Source organism: Panthera tigris, chromosome A3 (genome assembly GCF_018350195.1).
Source record: "Panthera tigris isolate Pti1 chromosome A3, P.tigris_Pti1_mat1.1, whole genome shotgun sequence".
Classification (NCBI taxonomy): domain Eukaryota; kingdom Metazoa; phylum Chordata; class Mammalia; order Carnivora; family Felidae; genus Panthera; species Panthera tigris.
Window position 1 is genome coordinate 119,068,562 of NC_056662.1, and position 16,371 is coordinate 119,084,932.

Consider the following 16,371-nt stretch of genomic DNA (forward strand, 5'->3'; position numbering starts at 1 on the left):
AGCATGGAGCCTGCTACGGATCCTCTGTGTCCCTCTCTCTGCCCCTCCCCTGCTTGCACTCTCTCTTTTTCTCTCTCAAGAGTAAAATAAACATTTAAATATAAATAAATGAAATATAAAAAAAGAAATGCATTTCTTCAAAAAAATAATAAAAATAAATGCACTTAACATAGTCTCTCTTTAAAGTCAGCATTTCTGTTTAATTCACTGTCATCTGTAAGTTTTTTTTTTTTTTTTTTTTTTGACTGGGAAAATTATTTTCTTTGGTGTGGGCAGGCGTCTAGTCTCACAACTTCCAGAGTTGCTTCTTGATGCCAGTGGCCTTGGTGACCTTGAGCACATTGCAGTACACAGTCTTGCTTGAGAGCTGGCACTCACCCACTGTGATAATGTCGCCAACATGGATGTCTCTGAAGCAAAGGGACGGGTGCATGGATATGTTCTTGTGGTGTTTCTTGAAGCGGTTGTACTTTGGGATGCAGTGGAGGTAGTCTCAGTGGATGAAAATGGTCCTCTGTATCTTCATCGTGGCCACCACACCAGACAGAATCTGCCCTCAGATGGAGACATTACCAGTAAAGGGGCATTTCTTGTCACTATAGGTGTCCTCAGTGGCCTCCGTGGGCATCTCAAAAGCCCAGACTGTTTTTGTAGTATTGTGGAAACTTCTCCTTGCCAATTTCTCTAAGCAGGATCCTCTTCTCATTGTGAAAGAAGGTCAGCTGCTTTTGGTAGGCAGGCTCAGTCTGAATGTCCACCATCTTCCCAGCCACCTGAGGAAGGGTCTGTAAGCTTCTTTAAGCAGATAATTTCCAGGTCTGTTTTCTATCCTACCTTCTATTTCATAGGCTCATATACAGTATGTGTTCATTAAATATTAGCTGTTAGTGAGAAAGTCCTAGAAACACAGTGCAGGGCATTGTAATTTGTGTAGTGTTGGCATGTTTTTCTTCTTTGAGGTTTCTCACCAAACACCAAACATAGGTTCTCAACCTCCTCAGGTACATGACTTTTCCAGATTTCTGAAGAGCCGTGAAAGGATGCTGACTGGTGAGAATGTTTAAGATATGATAGTCTACATATAGAGTACAGTCTCATCCATCATAATCACATGTAACACCGGCATCCCGGCCAGGTACAGACCCTCTGAGGTCCAACCCAAACCCAAGGCCTACATCTCATCTCTTATAGCCACAGTTCTTTTGTGTTTGGACCATGAGTCCTGGGTTTTGGGGAACTTGAAATCTAGTTGAGGAAGCATAATGGGTGTATATGAAACAACCCAAACTACTTACTTAATCAACATGTCAACAAATGTAAAAATCAATACACTACAACCGGGCCTGGCGGGGTAGGAGGTACAACACAGACATGGTCAGAATGCAGTGAAGTTAGTTCTAAGACAGCCATCTCCTTGGAGAAGGTGACGTTTGAGTTAGATCTGGAAACAGGGTATGGACAGATATTGATGGAGACAGTAAAGGATGATGTAAGTGGTATTAGCATCTATGAAGGTACGGAGTCCAGTGAATGAGGTAGGAAATTAACACTCAATGTGCGGAAGGGAGTACGTAGATCTGGAGGTGGGGAACAAAAAAAGATTGGAAAATAAGTGGGGTGATAGACATGCCTTTAAAAGCCTCAGCAAATGACACTGAGGGTCATGTGGGTACCTGAGACTGTGGGTGAAGTTTGTTTCTGGAAGTTTCCTCACTCTACAGTGGTTTTCCATGCAGGGCATTAAAGAGCGAGTACTGCATACCTAAGGGAGAAATGGAGGAGGTGGGAGGCTGTCCTGCCAAGGGGGAGCCCAGAGCCCCGGGTGGCAGTGCCGGGCAGTTGCCAACACGGAGTGTGGGACTTGGCCCTCCTTGCGTTCCACGTGGTTTGCTATAGCTGTTGTGGCCCCTCCAGTTCCAAAGGGTGACTTTTTTTTTCCTTTCTGCAATTTGGGCTCTTTGCTCGGGCAACTTTGCAAACGATGGAGACTTCGCGATGTGAGGAAAATGAAGGACTTTCCTGGTATACAGTTGTCCTAACCAATCCTCGAAGCACCCTTTTTATGACCTGAACTGAAGCCACAGAAGCCCCTGAGTAGGCCCAGAGAAGCACTCAATAGTAGTGATCCAAGCCCTAGAAGGAGTCGCTATGGGGAACAGGAAGAGGTGGAGGCTGCCACGGGCTGAGCGCTGAAATGCTGAGAGGAGGAACGTAATTGTGCTGACGTGGAGCAGAAGGGGCTAACCGCAAGATGAGGAAACTGGTAAATGTGGAGAAGCAAAAAAGAGATGGGACAGCTCAGCACTGGTGACAAGAAAGCACATTCCTGTTCCTGGGGCTTGCTGGGCTCATGCATCCTTCTCTCTGGTTCTAGAGAGGAGCACAGAGGCAGCGCCTACAAGAGGAAGGGGCACGCATAGCTCTCTTCTCTGTCCTCCCTCATGTGACAGCAGGGACCTGAAAAACTTATCTTCCAATGTCCAAGGCGGTCTGGTGACATTCAGGAAGGTGAAGCAGCTCGGCACGCCTGCCCCTGTCACCCGTGCGGGGACAGCCCGGGGTTGCACGCAGGCACGTGCGGGCACTGGGGAGCTGGCAGAGCCACCTTGCTTCTTCCGCTGAGCTCGTCCCCAAATGCCCTTTGCCCTCTTCCTACAATCAGAACCTCTTCAAATAACTAACTTTAACTTTAATGGAGAAGCTCGGTGGTTCTCCACTTTGGCTGCACACTCGATCACTTGCAGGCACTTTAAAAAAATGCAGTTCGTCTAGGATGGGTCCGAGATGTAGGGGCTTTTTCCAAAAGCATACCAGGTGAGTGGTACATTGAGAACAGCTGGATTTGCTAATCTCGAGCCACCTTAGTTCGGTCAACATGGAATTTGTTGATCTTTGGAGGTGTCTGAAAACACCACAAAAAGAATTAGCCTTTGGGAAACCAGCAAAACCTAAGAGATACCCTCCCTTGGAGACTGTGGCCCCTGGGTTGCCTTCCTGGGGAAATTCTCGAGGTTCTCTAATGTGCCTTGTGAGCTCTGGCCTCCTGAGCTTCGGCCTCCTGAGCTTCCCTCCGTAGGGCAGGATGGGAGTTCTTCGCGTGATCATCGGCACACAGAAAATACCCTGGCGGCTCAGTGTAGCTGTCTCTTCATCCCGGCACCATCCTGGACAGTTTTGTTGAAGAACACGATTGCTATCCATAATGTAAATCTTACAAAGTCCCTTTTTTATTTTTGTTTTTTAAGTTTACTTATTTTGAGAGAGAGTGAGTGAGCAAGGGAGTGGGGGAGAGGCAGAGAGAGAGAGGAAGAGAGAGAATCCCAAGCAGGCTCTGAGCTGTCAGCACACAACTCGCCACAGGGCTCTCATTCATGAACCGTGAAATCATGACCTGGGCCGAAATCAAGAGTCTGACGCTTAACTGACTGAGCCACCCAGGCACCCCAGAAAGTTTCATTCATAAAGGTTTTCCATGCAATTTGTCACAGACTCAGACCTCACATGATACTATGAAGAGTGAGAACACCCCTGTCTTAGCACCGCCCTCTTCCTGGCCATCCCGTCCCTAGCCAGCCTCCCAGTTGGTCTTCTGTGCAGTCTTCATTTCACGTTTGGACAAGACCGAGAACCAATGATTCAGCCTCTGGGGGGAAGGATTTCCACATTGTTACCCACTGTGCAAAACAGCCTTTCCCATTTATCTCTTCCAAATTTGCCTCTTTCAACCACCATCAGCCAGCCCTACCTGCCAGGATTACAAGATTTGGTGACCGCGTCTGATCCGACTGTGCACACCTTTGGCATGTCGCATCTAAGCCCTCATCCTCCCCCGAAGGCCAGAGTTTGGTTTTTGCTTGTCATCATGTAAAGAACACTCTTGCTGCTTGTCATTTTAATTACTCTCTATTGAACCCTTTCCAGTCCTTTCACATCGTCCGTGAGTGCCAGAGAACAGAATGACACTCATTATGGCGTGAATTTACTATAATTTGATACAAAGGTGGGATTGTGATATTTTGTTTCCAGTATTCTTATCTGCATGTTATTAGGGATTTTTGGTGGGGATTGAAGGGCAGGGCTGTGGATTAACTTCAAGAAATGGTCTTCAGGTTCATTAAATTATTTTCCTTGAGCTGTGATTATCTTCTTGTTGCCCACACTGACGCTCAGCTGGCAGGCGTCTGGCCTCCCACGCAGCTCGCTAACATCCTTCTGTAGCTTTACTTCCACTGCTGTCAGCTCACTACCTGGCCAAACTTGGTGTCACAAACGACCTTGGAGATTCCACTGCGTACCTCTCCCTCGGATAATTTATAACCGTGGAAATTAAGACTTGGATGTTCAAGCTGCCAAATGAAAATGAGACAGGTTCTAGGAGAGATTTTGAAAACTATTTTTTCCTGTTCTCAAAAAAGTGCATGCTCATTTAACAGTTTGAAAATATAAACAAATACAGAGAAAATTAAAATCACTCCTAATCCCCCCCACCCCGCCCCGAGATAATCTCTGCTAATATTTTGGTTTCTGTTCTTCCCATCTTTTCTTCAGGAAGACAACACACACACACACACACACACACACACACACACCCTACAAACTTTTTCCCTCTAACTTTTTTTTTTTTTAAACACAAACACTGAGAAACAAAACATTATGAGTAATTGGCAATAACTGTAATTTACTACTGCAATTAACTACCTGATGCTCTCCCAGCCTTCCTCTCACAGGGTAACTATTTTCTCCTAGTCTGGGTTTATTATTCCCTTCCTTTATAAAAGTGATTTTATAAATTGTGGATTTAAAAAGTGAATTCATAAATTGTTTGGGTTTACTTGATTTTAAGCTTTATAAAAATGGTATCATGCTGTAATCATACGTCTCTTGCTTTTTTCACTCAAAAGCACATTGGGTCACTTTATCCAAGCTGTTCTGTGTAGATACAATTCTTTCACTGTGGCTGTTGCTTAATATTTCCATTGTGGAGATACGCACAATTTATGCATTCATTCTTCTCTTGCTGGTCACTTGGATTGTTCTTAGTCTTTTGCCATTATGAGCAGCACTTGTACATGTCTCTTGGAAAATGTGTCAAGAAGTCTTTGGGGTGAAATCATTGGCTACAAAGCATGCAAAATTTCAGCTTCATGAAGCATTGCCAAACTAGCTGCACCAATTTACATTCCCGGGAATCAGTGCATAAGAGCTTCCAACTGATCAACCTCCTGTCCAACATTTGGAATCATCATCATAATTTTTTTCTTAATGTTTATTTATTTTTGAGAGAGAGAGAGCGAGAGCAAGAGTGAGAGAGCAACCTGGGGAGGGGCAGAGAGAGAGGGACAGAGGATCTGAAGTGGGTTCTGTGCAGTGAGCCTGATGCAGGACTTGAACTCAAGAACTGCAAGATCATGACCTGAGCCAAAGTCAGACACTCAACCGACTGAGCCACCCAGGCACCCCTGGGAATTGTCAGACTTTACAACTTCTGCCTCTCTAGTGGGTTTATAATATTGTAGTATTAATTTGCATTTTCCTGAATACTAAAGAACTTGAGGATCTTTTCATACATACACTTGCCATATGTGTTTGCCCTTCTGTAAAATGTCTGCTCATATTTTTGACCCTTTTCCTCTTGGGTTGTTTGTCTCTCACACATATTGTCAAGCAAAATTTGAATCATACTACACATACCATTTTGTACTTTTCCATGACATGAAACATTCTTTTACACTGTTATTTTAATGACTGTGGCACCTTCTATTTCATGGCTATCTTGTGATTTAATCAAAGTCTTGTACCTGCATATATTTTTTCAATTTTATTTTTTAGAAATAGCTCTGGTAAGATATTCTAATGCATAGATTTAATTATACATCACTAAATATTTTTATAAAAAAAGTTTCAAGGATTTGGATTTCTGGGTCAAAGGATATCAACGTTAAAAAAAATGATATATATTTCCAAATCCCTTTCCAGAAAGGTTGTATAATTTATATTCTCCAAAAAACTCTTTAACACTGGATATTAAATATCAAATATTTTGCTAATTTAATTTGTAAATTTAGCAATAAAGATAATATTTTTAAATGTTTATTGGCCACTGTGTTTCGTCTTTTCCTGGTATTCTTTCCCTAGCTTATGGTTTGCATTCAACTAAAGGTATATCTAAGTCCTATATACAAATTATTTGGTTTACTTCTTTCTCCCTCTTCATGTGGCTACGTCATTCGTTTGACACCCAGTTGGGTTTATTTGTTTCCGTTTGCATCTAGTTACAGGTTTAAAATTTTTTCTTATGCTTGCTGATTTAATTTAATTTAGTTTTTTTTTTTTAACTTTTATTTTATTTTTATTTTTTTTAAACTTTATTTAATTAATCTCTATACCCCACATGGGGCTTGAACTCATGACCCTGAGATCAAGAGTTGCATGATCTCCTGACTGAGCCAGCCAGGTGCCCCTTAATTTTATTTTTGAACATATATAAATAACATAAACATGCATCCAGAAGGCAAAACTACCCCAAAAGATACCCTCAAAATTGTCCCTCCCTCTGTTATCCTTTCTACCTGTTTCCTCACCTAATTTTTTACAGGCAAACAATTTCATTGTTTTCTGATTTATTTTTCTTATGATGATCTTTTACTAAAAGAAGCAAATCCATTTTATTTTATTTTTGTCTTTATTACGCAAAATGTAACATACTAGAGATTTGCTTTTGCACCTTGCTTTAAAAAACTTTTTTTAATGTTTATCTATTTTTGAGAGAGAGAGCATGAGCTGGGGAGGAGCAGAGAGAGAGGGAGACACAGAATCTGAAGCAGGATCCAGGCTCTGAGCTGTCAGCACAGAGCCCGACGCGGGGCTCAAACCCACGAACCACAAGATCATGATCTGTGCTGAAGCTGGACACTTTACTGACTGAGCCACCCAGGCACCCCTGCTTTTAAAGCTTAATAATACACCCTGGAAATTATTATAAATCAGCTCATAAAGATATTCCTCACTCCTTTTTATTGCTTCCTAGGAATTGACTGTAAGTATCATGGTTTCTTCAATCGGTCTTCTCTGTTTGGGCACTTAGGTAGCTTCCAATATTCTACAAATACAAATAATGGTACAGTGAAGAAGGGACATATGTAAGCATGCATATTATTTCTGGAGATGTCTTTAGGGTAAGTTCCTAGAAGTTGGAGTGCTAGGTTGAAAGGTAAATGCACAAACCGTTCATTAGATATTGGCAAATGCCCCATTCAGAGGGGTTATACTGTTTCCCCTTCTCTGTAGTGGTATTTGTCTTCCCATAACCTCACCAACAGAGCGAGTCTCTATATGGCTGTATGGTCATCCCAACATCATGTTAAAAAGTCCTTCTTTTCCTCAGCCATTTGACTGCTTATCATATACTAGATTTCCTAGGTGGTTGTACTGACTTCTGTACCTTCTATTCTGCTACATTGGTCTGCCTATTCATTTGCCAGAACCACATTATTTTCTTTCAAGACGCCCCACAGTAAGTTTTGATATTTGTCATCTCTCATATCTCATTTCAGTGTTTTACTAGTGATTTTTGTGTGTTTATTTTTCCATAAAAGCGTTGGCATCAATTTGTCTCGCTACAGAAAACAAGAAAAAAGCTTGTTTCTATTTTGGGGGAATCATATTAACTTTACAAATGAACATAAGGAGAACTGTCATCTTAACAATGTTGAGCTATTTTAACCGAAACCAAGGGATGTCTCTTTCGAGTATACTTTTGTGTCTTTTGGGATTGTTTTTATAGTTTTCTTTTTTCAAAGAGCCTGATTTGTTGAGACATAATTCACATACCTTTCAATTCATCTATTTAAAGTGTACATACAATTCAGTGGTTTTAGTATAATCACAGGTTTGTGTGCCCATCGCCACAATCATTTTAGAACATTTTCATCAACTCATAAAGTAACCCCATAGCTGTTAGCAGTCCTTCCCCAATCCCTCCAACCCCTCCAGCCTCCCGGCATCCACCAACCTGCTTTCTGTCTCTGTCAATTTGTTTCGTCTGGACACTCCATATCAATAGAATCATATACTATACTGTCTTCTGTGACTGGCCTCTTTCACTTGGCATAATGTTTTCAAGGTTCTTCCATGTTATAACATATACTGTTCTTTTTTATTGCGAAATACGATTCCACTGAATGGATGGATGTACCACATTTTGTTTATCCATTCATCAGGTGATGGAGTTTGGGGTTGTTTTAACTTTTTGGCCATAATGAGTAAGACTATGAACATTTGTGTATAGGTTTCTGTGTGGGCATTTATTTTCAAGTCTCTTGGGGTATATATGTACCTAGAGGTAGAATTGTTAGGTCATATAACTTCATGTGTAATATTTTCAGGACTGCCAAGCTATTTTCTGAAAGAGCTGCACCATTTTCCTTCCCACCAGTTATGTATCAAGGTTCCAATTTCTTCACATCCTCACCAACTCTTGTTATTATCTGCGATTGTGATGGGAGCCATCACAACTGGGTTATTCAACTGGGTTAACCCTTCAACTGGGTTATTTGTGTTATAATTATGTTCGTTCATGTATTCTGGATATAAGTCCCTCAGCTTGTATGTTATTTGGAAATATTTACTCCCATTCTGTAGACTGTCTTTGCATTTTTTTATGGTGTCCTCTGATGCACGAAAGTATTTAATTTTGATAAAGCCAAATTTATCTGCTTTTTCTTTTGTCATTTGTGCTTGTGGGGTGTGTCTAAGGAGGCCAAGGTAATGAAGATTTACACCTATGTTTTCTTCTAAGAGTTTTATAGTTTTAACCTTTACATTTAGGTTGTTGAAGTCTTTTTTTTTATATTAAAAATATATTTTTTAATGTTTATTTTTGAGAGAGAGAGAGAGAGAGACAGAGCATGAACAGGGGAGGGTCAGAGAGAGGGAGACACAGAATCTGAAGCAGGTTCCAGGATCCAAGCTGTCAGTCCAGAGCCCAACGCGGGGCTCAAACTCGCAGACTGTGAGATCATGACCTGAGCCGAAGTTGGACGCTTAACCAACTGAGCCACCCAGGTGGCCCAAGGTTGTTGAAGTCTTGATCGGTACTGCAGAATGTGACTGTATTTGAAGATAGGGTCTTTAAAGAGATAATTAAATTAAAATGAGGTTGGTGGGCCCTACTTCACAGTGACTGGTATCCTTAGGACAGACACTCACAGTACAGAGCGAAGACCATGTGAAGACACAGGGAGGTGACGGCTATCAACGAGCTGAGGAAAGAGGCCTCAGAAGAAACCAACCCTTGTGGTACTATGATATTGGACTTTAAGCCTCCAGAACTGTGAGGAAATAAATTTCTATTCCTTAGGCCAGTCTGTGGTATTTTGTTATGGTAGTTCTAGCAGATTAATACAAAATCCTACTTGGTTGTGATATATTATTTTTTTAATTATGAAAACATTTTTTAAATGTGTATTATTTTTGAGAGAGAGAGAGAGAGAGAGCGAGCGAGCACAAGCAGGGGAGGGGCAGAGAGAGGAGGAGACACAGAATCTGAAGTAGGCTCCAGGCTCTGAGCTGTCAGCACAGAGTCCGATGCGGGGCTCGAACTCGTGAACCGCGAGATCATGACCTGAGCTGAAGTTGGACGCTTAACCAACTGAGCCACACAGGGGCCCAATTATTTTTTTAATTTTATTTTTTAAAGTTTATTTTGAGAGAGAGAGAGCATGAGCAGGGGAGGGGCGGAGAGAGAATCCCAAGCAGGCTCTGAACTGTCTGTGTGGAACCTCATGTGGGCTCAAACCCACAAACTGTGTGGGCTGAAATCAAGAGTCTTAACTGACAGAGCCACCCAGGTGCCCCTTATTTTCTTAAATCATATGGGTCTTGCACTTTTTTGAGAGAAATAACTTTCTTTTCTTTTCTATTTTTAAAGTAGGCTTCACGCCCAACCCTGAGCCCAACACCAAGCCCAACGTGGGGCTTGAACTCACAACCCTGAGATCAAGACCTGAGCTGAGAGCAAGAGCTGGACACTTAACCGACTGAGCCACCCGGGCGCCCCAAGAGAAATAACTTTCTCTATTTCTTTTCTTCTGGTACAGGACGGCAAACTGCAACCCATGGGTCAAATCAAGCTGGCTGCCCATTTTTGTAAATCCAATTTATTTGGGGGCATAGCTACACTCACTTATTTGCACAAATCTATGGAGGCTTTTGTGCTACAATGGCAGAGTTGAATATTACACCTGCAAACCCCAAATGTTTGCTAATCTGGTGCTTTAAAAAAAATTTGCTGACCCTGCTTTAGTAAATACCTAGGATGGGCTTATGTGCATATTATTCCTTGAATTCTTGCATTTTAAAAACAGTTGTTTTTGTTTTTTTTTCCTATAGAGTTCAGTGCCTGAAAAACAGCGTGGATGGGTGGATACAAAATCCTTAGCTTGCATCTTTTTTCCTTGCGTTTTTAGAAAATACTGAAAATGCTGCATCACTATTGCCTTGCTTTGCCCTTGAAAAGTCTAATGCCAAATATTTTGGTCACCAGGTTCCATAACAGACTATCTACCTTGAGACGTAATGGCTTAAAGTGAGAACTGTTTTGATTATAATCTCACAATCTTTGGGGTCAGGAATTTGGGCGGGGGTTGGCTGGATGATTCTTCTGTTCCACATGGCTTCCCCTGGGGTCACTCAGTGGTATTCAGCTGATGGCTGAACTGATATAGAGCATTCATGATGACTTCACTCATATCAGCTAGGATCAGCTAGCCTCCTTCCGTCTCTGTGCCGTCTCAGAACCTCTCCACGGGGAGTTAGATGGTATATATTGTGGCCCAGGGCTTCAAGAGCAAGTGCTTTCAAAGACCCGGGTGGATTCTTCAAGACAAGACCTAGGCTTGGAATATACATCGCATCTCATATACATCACACATTCTATTGGTCAGACAATTCACGTGGGCCAGCCTGGATCAAAAGAAGTGACAAAGAATTTGCAGACATCTTGAATGTACTGCGTCCTAATTTCCTTACCCTTTTAAGTAATTTGAACTTTTTGCATGGAGGCTTTGAAAGTTATTAAAGTTTATTTGAGGAATGTCTACACCCAGCATGGGGCTTGAACTCATGACCCCCAAGATCAAGAGTCGCATGCTCCTCCAACTGAGCCAGCCAGGCACCCCCAAAATTATTATTTTTGTCTAACAGTTTGAAGAGTCTAGCTCTCAGAATTGGTCATTCTGTGATGATTTCCCCAAGTACATGGCAGCCCTTTCATTATGTACGTTTACGTTTTCTGATTTCCAGAAAGTTTCATTCTATGTGGAACTTTAGCTACACATTGGACGTTCTTTGCTTGGACTCAAATGACATTCCAAATGGAGAGAGAAATAAGCACAAAGGTATGGAGGCAAGGGAAAGTAGGAACATTCCAGGAGTTTGGATGCGGGGTGTGTAGGAAGCGACAGAAGACGCAGTGAGGAGATAGATGAGGGCCAGAGAAATGGAAGGTCTTGTGTGCCATGCTGAGCAGCGACATATATAGGCAGCATATTTTTGAAAGTGTTTTCTGACACACAGTATGCAATATGGAATGGAAGGAACCAGACTACAAGAGAGGGACAAGAGCAAAGGCTATTGCATTAGTCCAGTGAGAGGCTTAGCTACAAGGGACAGATTCTAGAGTTATTTATGAGGAGAATCAACAGGATTGTTGAGTGTGGTGGGGACGGGAAGGAAGGAATCAAGGATGACTCCCAGGTTTCTGGACTGGGCAGCTGAGCGACGGTAATGCTGAACGGCTTTAGACGTGCAGAACTTGGGATGTCTGTAGGACATCTAAGTGGGGAAGTCCAGTAGGCTTCTGTGTCTCTGGAACTCAGATGAGTGGGCAGAGTCAGATAATGCTCAGGGAGTTGCTGGTAAACATGGCCAATGAAGAGCGAATGGAATGAGTTAAGGAGAATGGGTGGGGTGAACTGAAAAATGAACACAGAACCCTGGAGACAGAGGAGTGTTCAGAGGAGTTAGGAGGTAGTCATGTCACGAAGTCCAAGGTAGTTTCAAAAAGACTGGAGTGCTTTGTGTTGTCAAATGCCACCAAGAACTCACTACCTGACTCAAAACTGGCCTGTGGCATTTAGGACTAAGCAAGACCTAAATGACTGAGAGCAGCACCGTGATGTGGTGGGGTCAGAAGTCACACAGCCATGGGTTGAGAAGGGGGAGGCTGCCGTGTTGGCAGAGTAGAAGTGCAAACTACTTTTAAGGCGTTTGTGAAGGCAAATACAGAAAGGGAACAAGTGGTAACCAGAAGACAGTCCAGAGTGACAGAGGGGTTTCTTTTTCTTGAGGACAGGAAAAGCTTGAACATGACAGATGGTGAAGGAAAAAGGTAAGAGTCGATAATTTTGGGAGTGAGAGAGGGAGCGTGATCGAAATATGTTTGAAAGGAGTTTTCTGAGGATGTGGGAGGTGATGAGGTACAGAACCGTGATGGAGAGATGCTAATACAAGTGTATTTAAAGAAGTTAATTCCCAGAATGCTTTATTATAGTCTGGCTCACATACTGATATTACCTAGGTTTCGATCAATACGGCAAATATAGCAGACAGTATTGACATATTTATTTTACATCATTTACACGTCTTTTCTCCGAAGGGTAGGATCAATGTTTTACCCTTTCAAAGCCTCCCACGTAGTTGGTGCTCAATAAGTGGTAAATGAATAAATAAGACGTCTCTTGCCTGTATTCTGAGTATCTTAGCGTATTCAGAACACAGTCAGGATCCTGAATACAAATGAAAAAGTCTTCTAAGCATGAAAAATGGTCCTAAAATTCATGTGTGAAAGGTGATGTCCTTTTTTTTGAGGAGCCTGTTTACCCTTACTTAACAAAGTTAGTTACCAGCATTTCCTTCACCAGAGGAGTTTAAAAATAGGAAAATGTGAGGAGGAGGAAGAGGATGTTCTAAAGGCAGGCAGGCATGCAGGCAGACAGCAGCAGGAGGTGGTACGATCTGCCTTACCATAAGGTGCCAAAAAGCAGTGAAAAACCAGACGTTAAAGCATACTGGCTTGGGGGCTCTTGGCTTAGGGACTTACATCATGGGCTCACATATCAGTAGCCCTTGAAGGACACTGCTGTTTTGAGCCTTGAGAAAGGCTCATCGTTGAGAAAAATGATCCTTTGAACCATCAAAAAAAAAAAAAAATTTAGCTGTTTCTAATTTCGAATCATCTATGTTTGGAAAGGGTTCTATCAAAAATGGATAATACTAAAACACAAAAGCTGATGCTGAGATGGTAAACTTGGGTAGCCCTCTGTTCCTTTGCCCAAGCTGTTTACCTAGCCTTGGATGCACTCCTTTTTTTCTCTTAGGACGTCTTTCTTTTTCTTCCTTCCAGACTGAACACAAACGCCACTTCTCCCTGGAGCCCCTCCACGCGGTTCCAGCGGAAGTAATCTCTTCCTCCTCTGCCCTCCCACAGCATCTCCCTGTGGCTTTGCTTTGCATGGGTCACCAGACCTGGTTGTTTACACGGCTGCTTTTGCACTAAATTATGCGCACCTCGAGACCGGGGGCCGTGACCGTGACCGTGACCGTGACGGTGCACCTACACAGCACCTGGTACAGCGCTAGGCACGGAGTCGGTGCTCATTCAACGCTTGCTGAGTTGAATTAATTTGGAAAAACCACTCAGGGCAAGATCTCTTGCTCGAGGCGCGGATGAATGATTCATGGGGTGGTTCTTTGCATTCTTTACCTTATAGTCACGTCGTGCCGAGTATCCGGCTGCCCCGCACATACCTGTGGAACTGAAACGCACCTCGGCCGCCCGCCGCCAGTGTGAGCGACCAGCCCGAAGGGGGCAGGTTTCCCTCGCTGGTCTGCGAGCCGCCCGGCGAGCTGGGGGGGACGGGTCCCGCTCGTCCGCAGGGGGCGGGGTTCGAAGGGAACTCGGCCCGCTCGCCCGCCCCCTCCTCGGCGCGGCGGAAGCCCCGCCCCCGGCCGCGCGCTCGCGCAGGCGGCGCGTGCCCGCCCCCCGCCCTGCGCCCTCGCGCCCTCGCGCCCTCGCGCCGGGGGCGGGCTTGCTGCGCGTGCCGGGCGGGGAAACGGCGCGAGCCGGGCGCCTGAGAACGTTCGCCGCGGGGGCGGCTCCGGGGCCTGAGCGGGCGCAGCCGCCACCTCAGCCGCCGGGGCCGGGCCGGAGGAGGCGGAGGAGGCTGCGGCCGCCCGAGACCCTCTCGACGTCCCCAGCTCCGGCCGGGAAGTGAGTGACGTGGGGGGTTTGCGGCGGCGGCCGCGGGCTGCAGGAGAGGAGCGCGGTGCTGGAGCCTCGCGCCCGCGAGGAGCGGGAAGGAGCCCTCGCAGCGCCCGGACCTCAGGAGCCTGCGGGGGTGCAGGGCCGGGAGCGGCGGGGACGGGGGGCTCCGGGAGCCGGGGCCCCTGCACCGCGCGCGCTGCGAGGGGAGACGGTGCCGCGCGCCCGGCCCCGGAGGGGCGAGCGGAGGGGATGGAGCGGAGTCCCGGGCCGGCGCTGCCGGGCTCTGAGCCCCGGGCCGGGGAGGGGTCTTCGGGGTCCGGAGCGCACGGTGGCCGCAGGGCGCTGGGGCCGGGGTGCGGGCGCCGGGTTGATGCTCCTGGAGCCCGGCTCGCTGGGAGGGGGCTCTGCGTTAGGTGCTGTAAGGGGCGAAGGAGGCAGGTCCTGGCAGAGGGCAGGTGAGGCAGTTAGGCCCTGGCAGAGGGAAGGGAATTTATTTCAGATCACTCCCAAACACTGTTCGCCGAGGCGCCTAACAGTGAACCTGTGCACCGAGGTCACCTTTGAAAGGAAGGTGTCCTGAGAGGAGGCAGGATGCAGCTAACAAATGCTTGCTGTTAAATTCCTGTGCCAGGCCTTGGGATTAGGAAGACCTTCCAGCGTTCCAAGTAAACGTTTATTGATCAGCTACCTTGGGTAGAGAACCATGGTCAGCACTGAGGCCACAAAATAGCGTAAAACCCAACCGTAATTTGCTGTTTAGGTGCTGACAATGTGGTAGTGAAGGTATGCGTATAAAATACAAAGCAGCATGAATTTTGTCTCATACTTCATTCACTTTAGGTTTTTTGTTTTTTGTTTTTTTTTGGTCTTTTCCCAGTGTTGGGGAATTGGAGCCGTAAATGGCTTGGTTTGGGGATAAAGCAGAAGAGTCAGAGGAGCTTGTGGGAGAAATTTGGGAGAGTTTGAAGGCAGTTCTGCCTAACATTTAAAGGGGGGAGAAGGGAAGAAGAAATTTGGAAATTTCCTACTAAGCTCCGTGACTATCACTGCTATAGCCTCAATGGCAAGAACAGTGCGTGGCCCACGCAGACAAAAAATATCGATTGCATGAATGAACGAACCAAACAAGGTTTTGCTGTATTTTACACGGAGCACACTATTAATTACGTTGGTATTAGGGATGGCTGATGGACTTCCTCTCTTCCTGAAATAATTCCTTTTTTTTGGCGGGGAGGGCGGGGGGGAGTCATGTAAGGTAACCCAGGTTCCTAGGTCTGGGTATTTAAAGCCATGGCTAAGGTGATGTTGTCGTGATTTCTTGTGGCCACACTGCCACTTTCACATCTTTATTGCATGTTGTCCAGCAGGAGCTTACTCCGTGGGTCATTGCTTCAAATCATCCAATTCGGGCCCTTTTGTTCTATCACTTGAGGAAGAAGAAGAGTACTTTTATCTAGGGAACAGTTTCCCCACCCCCCCCCCCCACCCCCCCTTTTATCCTGGTCTTTGGATCTTCGATCTGTAGGAAGAGCGTGTATCTCTTGTAAGGACTGAAATTCTACCTGTTCTCTGCTGAGGTTGGATTTCTGGGCTCTCCAGCTCCCGGCTGCTGTTTCAGTGCCCCGGGTGGTAGTGCCTGTTGGGTTACTTTGTGTGCCAAATTAAAACTTGACCTTTTATGAGTTCTGTGAGGATTTTTATCATACGTAAGTGGAATTACCTTTGAAGAGGGTTATGTAGTTGAAGTTATGCTGGCAAGGGTTTTGAGCGTCCACTATGCATGAGAGGCAAGTTTTCTACTTAGAAAATTAGACTCAGAACCAATAGAATGCCAAGTTACCATTTATTTTATGTCTCTAATAGAAATCTTTCAGGGCCTTCGTTTCTGTATACAAAAAACAAGAGTCATATTAATCCACATTTGGTCTTGTGCTGTAAGCTTTGAAGAACTAAGTTAATTTCTCTTCAGTTTTAGGACTGTGTACTTCAGAATGCATCCAACAGGAGTCCATCTGTTCTTGTTTTGGGGTGCCCTGCCCCTGTAATTTTGGGTGCCTTATTCCAGGTTCTCCCAATGATATTGTATTTTATCTGTATATTTAATTTAT

The 16,371-nt window shown here is 44.7% G+C and overlaps 1 protein-coding gene and 1 pseudogene across 1 annotated transcript in view; one reads left to right on the forward strand and one right to left on the reverse strand.

The window, feature by feature from the left end:
* Nucleotides 1-278: 278 nt before the first annotated feature.
* Nucleotides 279-815, reverse strand: LOC102951698 (annotated as a pseudogene).
* A 13,275-nt stretch (nt 816-14,090) lies between these two features.
* DTNB (dystrobrevin beta) overlaps nt 14,091-16,371 on the forward strand; it is a 239,718-nt gene continuing 237,437 nt past the window's right edge. Inside the window, exon 1 of the mRNA XM_042982350.1 lies at nt 14,091-14,269. The gene's annotated coding sequence lies outside the window, so the exon portion shown is untranslated. The remainder of the gene's footprint in view (nt 14,270-16,371) is intronic.